Below are 10,639 nucleotides of genomic sequence, written 5' to 3' on the forward strand. Positions count from 1 at the left end.
TCTCAAAATGGGCAACCCCAGAGAAAAAAGATCACTTTTGAAATTTTTGATCTTGTCCCCTACATGGTTGGGTGTACCCATCAAACAAACAGGGTAACACTCATTATCTTCCTACCCATAGGAATGTTTTGTGAAATATTTTCAGATCCTTGTATGACAACTCCTATAGAAATGCTAAGTCTTATTCATTATGATTATTTTATTAGCCAAGGAACTAATGAGATGGGATAATTCTAAAGGCTGGGCCTTTGTGACTTTCTCCTTATCGATGTTCAGTAATTTGTAAAGAGGAAGGACTTTGTTTTAGTGAGAGCAAGCGCTTGAATACCGTGTATCTCTCTTTTTCCTATGGAGCATATCTCCAGTTCACTGTCCTAGCAGGGATGAAGTCCTGTTAATGAAAGCGGCCAGGGAAATCACTTGAAAAGGTGACAGAGGCAGATAGTTTGAACTAATACTTTGGGGAAACTAACCTCCCCTCCCTCAAAAAACAGCAGTCCTTGTGAAAGTCTTTTCTATTTGTAGACCATGGATTCATAAAGGGCAGCTATCTAACCTCATACTGCACTCCAGATTAATCTGGAATTAATTGGATTAATTGGAGCATGGTTACCTACTCTCAGCAGCAATGTAATTTTCTGGGTGGCTGCCCATGGCCAGACCCTCACAGTTTTTCCCGATTGGTGGCAGAGTCCAGCCACCAACCGCAGGTAGCAGGGCATGACTGGTGTAAGCAATTGTTTCTGATTGGACCCCATGCTCATCTGCTTGATAACAGGGAGACCATTACGGTATAGTATAAGATAGCAATTTTCATCCAAGGATCTCAAATCACTCTACAAAGAAGGGTAGGTATCACATTACTATGTTGAAATCATTTCACAAAGCCATGAAGACTTACAACAGCTGAGGACATGGCTTGCTAGCTCTGAATCTGGACCCAGGTGTCTATCTGAAAGTGCTGGGATGGGAATGTCATGGGGGCTGGTGGACTGGAAAAGGTGAGCAGAGAGCACACAGAGAAGGAGGTGGCTACATAGTTTTTCTGAGGGGAAAGGAGGATTGAACATGGACACTATGTAGTTTCAATCCACTCCAAATGCATATCTGTACCTGAGCACTGACGGCAGCAGTCTCAGTGCGATAGTAAACAAGCAGAGAAATATAATCCATGTTACTTCTGTGTTTCAGGGGGGGATAAAGAAGAGCATGAAGAAAAGGAAGACACAGCCATGCATCACAGGATACAAGCGTATGGCTCCATTTTAGCCATCTGCTAGCTGCCATAATATGTGTGTTTGCTGATGCATTGATGGGGAACTACCCACTGTATGTTACAGTAGATTGTCTTTTGCCTTCTCTTTACTGTATTCCTTCTGTGAATATTTCAGATCATTCCCCCCAGTGCCTTAAATTCAGGTGCTGGATTACAGTCAGGGCAGGGGGTAAAGGCTACCACTCTGAAACCAAGCACAGAGAAACTCTAGTCTCTTAGCACACCTGTGTGGGAACAAGGTCAGACTGGAATCTCAGGCTACTCTCACACAGCTCTCAGGTCCCAGCCTGCATAAAACAGCACCATGATCCAAGAGAGCAAAGATTGAGCTTTAAACCAGCATTGCACAACATTGGAGGATCTGTCCCTGAATCTATAAATTGCACCAAACTGTGTTAGGAGCATTTGTGTTGATTGGAATCTTTGCCTGTCTACGTTGCTGCATGTATACATTCACCCAAATGTATTTCTTTTACATCTCAAGCCAAAAACAGCTTGATGCAATGCTTAATTTGTGGTGTGTAATGTTGTGACACATTGCAGTCTAACGATGATATAATATGCAGAGATGAGCAAAAGGAGCACTAAAATGCAAGCCCACCATGAAGTATGCAGTGCCCAGCTTGCAAGCACTTATTTTACTGCCGTTCAGATTATTTTCATACACCTTTGTATATCTCTAGCGTTATTGTTATTAAGACCCAAAGAGAGACAGTTTACTTTAGTAAAAAGAAAAGGAGGACTTGTGGCACCTTAGAGACTAACCAATTTATTTGAGCATAAGCTTTCGTGAGCTACAGCTCACTTCATCGGATGCATACTGTGGAAAATACAGAAGACGTTTTTATACACACAAACCATGAAAAAATGGGTGATTATCACTACAAAAGGTTTTCTCACCCCCCACCCCACTCTTCTGCTGGTAATAGCTTATGTAAAGTGATTACTCTCCTTACAATGTGTATGATAATCTATCAACTGCACAGTATACATCTGATGAAGTGAGCTGTAGCTCACGAAAGTTTATGCTCAAATAAATTGGTTAGTCTCTAAGGTGCCACAAGTCCTCCTTTTCTTTTTGCAAATACAGACTAACACGGCTGTTACTCTGAAACCTGTCAGTTTACTTTAGTATAAGGCAAACAACCTTTTAATAAGTGCCCGGCATGCATTTGAAATTGCATTTCCCAAAATACACCTGTCCCAACCACATTAACAATAAGGGGAAGGCATGCCAGTCACACACTCAGTTCTTTGGGGGTAGGGTGACCAGATGTCCTGTTTTAAAGGGGCAGTCCCATTTTTTGAGATTTTTTCTTTTATAGGCGCCTATTACCCCCCCACCTCCTATCCTGTTTTTTCACAGTTGCTATCTGGTCACCCTATTTGGGGGTAGTTTCAGTGAATCACAGCCAGACCATGACTGACCTTTGATTGGATGCACAGGAGGCAGGGTGCAAGGAAGTTAATCTGGCTTGAGCACTCCACACAGGAGCCAGTCCTTGCTCCTTTGGTGAACACCCAGAGTGGGTGGGGAGTTTCAGGTAGGTGGACACATGGCTCCATTCTTCTGTCCATACAGCTTGCAAAAGGATGGTGAACCCTTCTAAGAACATAGCACTGGAAGGGATGTCCTGCGCCCTTGATTCCAGTCCTCCGCTATCATGGGCAACCTCATCATGTAGTCCCTTTACCACATTTACTAAGCTCCATCTTAAAATCAGTTAGGTTTCTTGCCCCGCATTACTTTATTGGAAGGCTACTCTAGAACCTCCCTCTTGGAGGTTTAGTAACCTTCTATCCCAGCCCAGATTTACCCATGGCCAATTTATACCCAGATCAGCTGGCTGCTGGGGGAAGGATTATACCTCCCCATTATTCTTATTTAATATTGACATTGAGATAGCCCTTCAAATCTGCAACCAAGTTGGGTCCTGTTGTGCTGTAGCTCGTGGAGTGGGGTGGTTTGCATCACCTCCAGCGCGGGTCCGTGCAAAATGACACACTTAGTCCCTCACTTAGTGTACAAACTTTAATACCAAGTGAAAAGCAGCTCAGGCACAGGTAAAGTCTCTAAGGAAATGCCTACCCAATAGAGCAGAATATCATTATTGCCAATTGCAAGCGTTTAAAAAATCATGAACCAGGCTACAAAAAATCAGGAGATTTTTTACAATAATGTGTTTGGGTTTCTTTTTATTTGTCTCTTGGATTTTGAGTCTTTAGGCCCCACCCGGGTCATGTTTTCAAGCTTTTCTCCTCACCCATGAAAGCTAAACACTTTGTGAAAAAAATGAAGGCAGAAACTGTCTCAAAATTGCTCAGCTTCAGGAGTTAGGGCTTGAACAAAAAACACCAAATACTGCGAAACCTGTGAGAAAATTGCAAGACTTGGCAACATAATATAGTTAGAGTCCTACCTTCTTCCTGTCTGTTCATTATTGGCATTAGAGAAATAACAATTGCTATGCAATAGTAACAAATCACATAACATTGTAAGATTTTTTTCCAAAATAGGATATTAAGAAATTATTTGGGATGCTAACTCATAGCTGCCAGGTCTGCTTGTCACACCTATCAATGGCTTACATAATTTACTTGCCCTATCATTTCTTACCACAAAAAGCCAGTGGCATTTCTTAATGTTGTTTCTTTTAGTCTTTTTTAATTGATTCAGTTCATTAATTGGATTCTCTTTGGGTTTTTCTGTAACTGTGACCACTGCTATTAAAATCTGCAATTTGCAGGAAGTTGCTAATTTAGCAGTCAGGCTATCTTTTAACACTACGGAGAATAATAAAATGTTGTTAAATCAGTATGAATTATTAAAAAGAACTGGTTCATGAAAGAGGCAGGAAGGATCTATTTTCATGAAAGGTTTGTTTAAAAAAAAAAAACACTCACAAGCTTTGCAGTTTCAATGAAGGAATCTCATCTGGACTCTGCTCTTGCAGTAGGATCTATTAGCTGGACCATCTATGCTAATGCACCCTCATTCACCCAGTAGGCTTCCGCAAAAGGACAACTGCAAGACAGGACCCTAATATGTAACTACATTAAGGTTGCACATTATGCATTTGTGCAGACACCTGTTGTACTGTGATGTGCCGGAGATGTATAAATAAAGGGCAAAAATTATACCGTCTATTCCTAAACTCAGGCACTTAACTCCATAATTAGGTGCCTACCAAAATGGCCTGATTTTCAAAGGTGCTGAGAGTCATTAACTTCAGAAAAGGTAGTGAGTACTCAGCATTTCTGAAAATCAATCCACACACGTAGGAGTTCCATCCTGCACTGATTCAGCAAACTCATGGGGCTACTCTCATGCTTAAAGTTAAACAGGTGCTGAAGTGCTTTGCTGGAGCCGGGCAGCATGCTCAGCATCATGCAGGATTGAGCTCTGCATGTCTAAATACAGATTTAGGTGTCTACATTTAAATCACTGGGCCAAAGGCAGCGAATTGCTGTAATGTTTTGGTCAGATAACGATAATCTGGCAAATTTCCTACTGCTCAGATTATATTCCCAGTTTGCCAAATTGAAATTTAAGTAAAGAAAAGGTAAAATATCATTCTTTAATATTACAGTCACAGTGTATGTCCAGGCTACATTTATAGACACTTTATAAAGGCTAAATGAAGAATTAATAGATGTTTCAAGAAATGGGTGATTAAATGTTTTGGATTGGTTTAGAGTCCAACAGGTCAATAGGTTGGTCGTGATCTTGGTTTATACCATCTGCAACACCTTTAACTGAGGTGCTCCTGACACATGTTACTCATGTCTGTAAGATGCTTTTAACATCTGCTAATAACCTAGTAACTCTTTGTACACCATTTATAAATAGAACCCTAATATAACTTGTGACCATACTAGGAGAGGGTAATATGTGAGGAGCATTAGGCTGCAGGTTGCTCATTTGAAGAACATTGTGTTTCCAGAGAAGTGGAAGGAGATGTCGACCCCGATGAATCTGAACTATGAGCTAGGAGTAGAATCTGCTAGATAAACAGATTACAGAATGAAGTGCAAGAATTACAGATCTGGAAGTCGGTGGACCAACTGGGAGGTAATGCTGTTTATTTATATATTTATTTGACTATTTGGAGATTTTCTCCAGGTTTGAGTTGTATGTTTAATGTCTACCCTGCTGTTTTAAAATGAGAGCTTTTAGAGCAGGTCATCTAGTTATGCCAGGAGGGCTCCTGCTAGAGAAATCATTCTTTCATACTATCACCTTGTTACTTTACAATCAGTTCTGCTTTTAAATAGCAAAGGAGCTCCTTGGAAGATGCCAGTTCTGATTACAGCGTGAAATGTCTAACCTTGGTTTACAGCATCTAAAAGTGTGTTTCTCACAGCTTGAGACTTACATGGACTGAGACTGTGTTCAGCTAATAGGGAAAAGAGCATCACTGCCACTTCACGACATATACCGATGGCTCATACATACAGTCAGCTTTATTAAATGCAGCAAGGGGGAACACTGCTGTAGGTTAGCTCTCACACGGAAGTTCTGAAATGAAATGACGAACTCGGAATATTACAGAAGCGCTAACACAGGTGCAGCTCGTATCCTCGGTGTCATAAGAAGTGTGTGACTGATGGCTGGTCTCCCTAGATATTTTTGATTACCGTTGATTTTGCTTGCTTCACGCACCCTTAACTTTGTCTTGCTAAAAAGTCTCTGTGTCTATGTGCTCATCTTAACCCAAAATGACACACTGAATAAAGAGAAAACATGCCTGATTCTCCTTCTCACTGTGCTGGGGTGTCCACCCCACACAGAGCCTGAAGGGGTTAAGGCGGCTATGTGGGCCAATTATCCATCTGGGCTGCACCTGGAGGAGGAGCCAGGGAGCAAGAAGAATTAATTACAGATAAAGCTCAGCTGGACAGGAACAGGAAGGGTCTGTATAAAGCCTAGTAGCTGAGAGCAGAAGAGGGCTGTAGGGAGAGAAACTGAAGTCACACTCAGGGTGAGAGAAAGTAAGATAGGAAATAGCCCAAGGCTACAGCAGTAAGGTTCAGGACTGTACAAACCATGACTGCCTGTTGTAAGGTCCTTGGGCTGGAACCCAGTATAGAGGGCAGGTCTTGGTCCCTCTACCAGCCACTGGGTAGTGGTGCCATTAAGGGGCAGTGAATGGAAAGATTCCCTGGGACAGTTGGTCCTGCGGGACTTTGATTTCCTAGAAGGCTGGGGGGCCAAGCCATGAAGTGAGAGCAGTTAAGTCCTGAGGAGAGTGCGACACAGAGAGAGTGATGGAGTGCAACCACAGGAAGGGGCGTTGGCCTGGCAGAGATAATCCCCAGATGTGGCCAGAAGGAGGCACTCCAGTGGTGAGTAGAGCTGTCAGTGACACTTGTGTACCCTGGTTTGACATCACTATAATTCCATTAATTTCAATGGCATCATTCCTTACTTACACCAGAGTAAAGAACAGAAGAATAGGGTTTAATGGGCTAAATCTTCAACTGTGCTGGAGTAGAGATCAATGTAGTTGTTGCAGGGAGACAAAGGTAGTTTTAAATGGCCTTTCCTCCCCTTGCTGTTATGGGGCTATCCAGGGGTCACACTGGTACAAGTTAGAGCAGCCTACAGGCTGCTTTAACTTGCCCTGGCTTCTAACAACCACGAGGAGCTACTATGCTGCCAATGATTTCTAGAGTGCCATGTGCTTCATTTCTGACAGGCTCTCTTGCTCCTGAGATGTACCTGGCGCAGCAGTAGGACCTGCTATGCCAGTTCTGTGCCTGCTGAAGATACCCCCTTTCGTGCTTCTTTTAGGTCCCCTGGCACTGCTCCAGCTCTACAAAGGGACATTAGCATGAGCTGGGATCTGGCCCAGAACTTCTGAACAAGTAAGTTGTGTCGCACCATCGACTGTGTTTGGGTCTATATTAATTTTACCTCATCTCTTCTCTCTGAGACTGTTTGTTTGCTTCTAAATTTGTTCAGTGAAATATGTGAACATTATCAAGTGCTTGCTTGGGAAGCAATAATGACCACATACAAATCTTACTGATTTCGGCAGCAAGCTGGATATGTTATTGGAGTCTGCATCAACAGACCTTTAAAGGGGTGCCAGGTAGGGTGACCAGACAGCAAATGTGAAAAATCGGATGGGGGTGGGGCGTAATGGGAGCCTATATAAGAAAAAAAAAAACCAAAAATCAGGACTGTCCCTATAAAATCAGGACATCTGGTCACCCTAGTGCCAGGAAAGAAATTACAGATGTGTTTGTAACCTTTACAGGCAGCGGGAGCAGCCTTCCCCTTGTCTGCATTCCTTTTTCGGAAGGATGACCCACGTGGAAATGATACAACACCGGTAGCTAAACTGGCACCATTCCTGAAGCTACTCCAAATGATTTCCAGGACTCATGAATCAATCTCCCAACCCATAATCCCACGGGAGTGAAGAGCCCAGACAGAAGAATCCTTTCCTCTTTGTAACTTCCCCCCCTATAGAAACCCAAAACTTCATTGTAAATATCGGGGTGATTTTTATACTTTATCAGAGGCCTAATTACCAGGGTGCTACACCTGCATATTTTTTCATGGATGCTCAGGTGTCTGCACATTTGTGTCATGACTTGACTTGACCATAGCTAGGCATGGCTTGAGGGCGTCCATAGGGACAACAGGGAGAGAGGAAAGGATAGTTCCTCACAAGCTGTGGAGTGGTAGGGAGGTTTCTCCCTGACACTACTGCTACAGATTTAGGCTTCCATATTCCCTGCCGCTACTGCACCTTCACTCCGTGGGAAGGTAATGGCTGGTGGACCTGCACAGGGGCAGGGGTTTCCTGGCCTTACCCTGCTCATTCAGAGTCTATTGACACAGCGTTTTGCAGCCCGTAGGAGTGAGCCTCAGACACCAGGCTGCAGAGACAGCCCTTTGAAGTTGCAGCTTGGGATGGAGCTCAAGCTCTGAAGTCTACGGAATGGGGTGAACTTCCAGGCCCCGCTTCCAACCCTTGCTATATACAAGTGGTTGAAAGATCTAACCAAGAAGCTTAAAAAATCAACTTGCCGCTGCCTCCTCATGCTGACCATACGGCCAGAAGCACAAGAACTGGACTGAGCACTTGTTCTGTGAACAATGGAAGGAATCAATCAGTTCACTGAAAGAGGGGTTTCAGAACTGATGTATGGTGTTCTGTTGGCACAAAGTGCCAGTTCAGAGAATGGGATGTTCCTCACCAAAGACGAATTGTGTCCCTTCACACTTCAGGTGATAGTGCAGCTGTGAACTGTGAGGAAACAAACTTGCTGAGGAAACAAACAGGCAATTTGAAATGTAAGTGCCTGCCAGCTGTAAGTTTCTGTCATGCTTCCAGAGGCAGGCATGACTGCTTTCAAGTGACAAGACTTGGGGCCTAAACAGGAAGTTACAGGTACCTTCAAATGGTCACATTCAGAAGGAATCTGAGCATTTATTTTTACTTTCAACTGATCATTGAAATCATGAGGAAACAAAACCAGACTTGTTGCCTCCTCATTTTGGAACTCTGCTCCCACAACATGGTGCACATTCTGTTATCGGATTTTTTTTTTTGACAGCCCACCTACCTACTAACTTTTCCCTTTTGTTTTTTCCCATGTCAGACAATGGTATCAGATGTATTTACTTGCTAAGAAGATGGTTTAAACATCTCTTGAAATAAAAACACAACAGTCTGATTTGGAAAGCTTTTTTATTTTTCTCCCAGGGTAGTTTGGTTGTCTGTCTCTCTCTCCCATTGTGTGGTAAACCCAAAATGCATGATTTTTTTTTTATGTACATTGTGCCTCATTTGTCACTGCAGTATATGGACCTTATTCTCTACTGCCTTTACACTTGTGAAAAGCACGTGTAAAGTGTTGCCACTGAGGGCTGGGCAGGGCAGGGTGGATTGTTTCATACACTAGAGCTGCAGTTCTCAAACTGTGGGTCAGGACCCCAAAGTGGGTCATGACCCCTTTTTAATGGGGTTGCCAGGGCTGGCATTAGATTTGCTGGGGGCTGGGGTGAAAGCCTGAGCCTCATCTCCCAGGGCCAAAGCTAAAGCCCAAGGGTTACAGGCCCCCGCATGGGTCTGAAGCCCTTGGGCTTTGGCTTTGGCCCCCCTGCTTGGGGTAGTAGGCTTTGGCACTCATGCCTGGGGCTGTGGGACTCGGGCAGGCTCAGGCTTTGGTCCTCCCTCCTGGGTCATGTAGTAACTTTTGTTGTCAGAAGGGGGTCATGGTACAACAACGTTTGAGAAACCCTGCACTAGGGGAATCCCCAGGTGATGTATAGACGATATATCTGCTTGCAATTCACTGCTACCCTGGCTGGCCTCAGTCACCCCACTCCTAAGGGGCATGGCTGGAAGGAAAGGGGTATGACTGAAGTACTGCTGAGTTCTGATCTTGGGGGAGGTCATCACAAGTGATGCAATTCAGAGTAGCCCTGAGAATGTTCTAAATTTTTACTCACGGCTGAATTGGTGGTCAACAGAGTAAGGATCAGAGATCCTTAAAGAGCATTTCCTGGTTCCACTTCTAAATGTACTGTGCATTAAAAGTCCCATCCTGAGGATCTGGCCCTTCAAGCAAAATATTGCATAACATCTTAAATATTTGTATAAAATATGTTCTGTGTCCCAGGCCTGAAAAAGGCTTTGTGAAGGATGAAGTGTTGGTTGCAGTTGTCAGAGAAACAGCTTAAGGGAGAAAAAGTTGAGTATTACCTTATAAAATGGGAACTATATTTCATAAAGCAACTTTTATTAGCTGGTGCTGCTGGTCTGACTAGTAATAACCATGTGGGTTTGTAGACTTTTAATGTGAGTTGCTCTTTTTATTACCTGTTGGTTACAAAATGACTGTACTCTGTCAGCTGGGAAATGGAAAGACCTGATTTATGTCATTATTTCTCTTCTTATTCTACTGGGATGTTGATGCTCAGAGAGAGTCTAATACAAATACCTGAGAAGTGAAGGGAAATCTTTTCTTTGGCTTTGAGATTTGGTCAGGTCCAGATTATGGGACATTCTGGAGGGCATGTTGTCTCCCACAAATTTTGTTTATTCCTGTTTGTGCTTTTAGGGCTGCTGTTCAGAGAATTAGAGAATATCAGGATGGGTATCAAATAGACAAATCTTGAGAAATATATTTGGCAAGTTATCTTCATTTGTTTCTAACTTTATCTGATCATAGAACAATTCACAGGCAAGAAGTCCTCTATGGTCTTCCTATGGGGAGCACAACTTTTCTAGATTGCTTGTGGTAATATCCATTTCCTTAGACTTAGGGGATGGGTTTGAACTCTTTATAGATCCATTGATCATCATGATCTAGAATACTTATTCAAGGTTTATTGATTATTAT

General features: G+C 43.1%; 1 long non-coding RNA gene across 2 annotated transcripts; it reads left to right on the plus strand.

Moving 5' to 3' along the window:
* The first annotated feature begins 1,196 nt into the window (after window positions 1–1,196).
* Window positions 1,197–8,950, plus strand: LOC311527468. Of its 2 annotated transcripts, none has more exons than XR_014713344.1 (4): window positions 1,197–1,329; window positions 5,221–5,348; window positions 6,976–7,144; window positions 7,540–8,950. It is a non-coding gene; the product is annotated as an uncharacterized lncRNA (long non-coding RNA). The 2 variants fall into 2 exon arrangements; XR_014713345.1 differs by having other exon boundaries at window positions 7,071–7,144.
* Window positions 8,951–10,639: the final 1,689 nt, after the last annotated feature.

This window comes from Lepidochelys olivacea (assembly GCF_965140295.1).
Source record: "Lepidochelys olivacea isolate rLepOli2 genome assembly, chromosome: 10".
NCBI classification, from domain to species: Eukaryota; Metazoa; Chordata; order Testudines; family Cheloniidae; genus Lepidochelys; species Lepidochelys olivacea.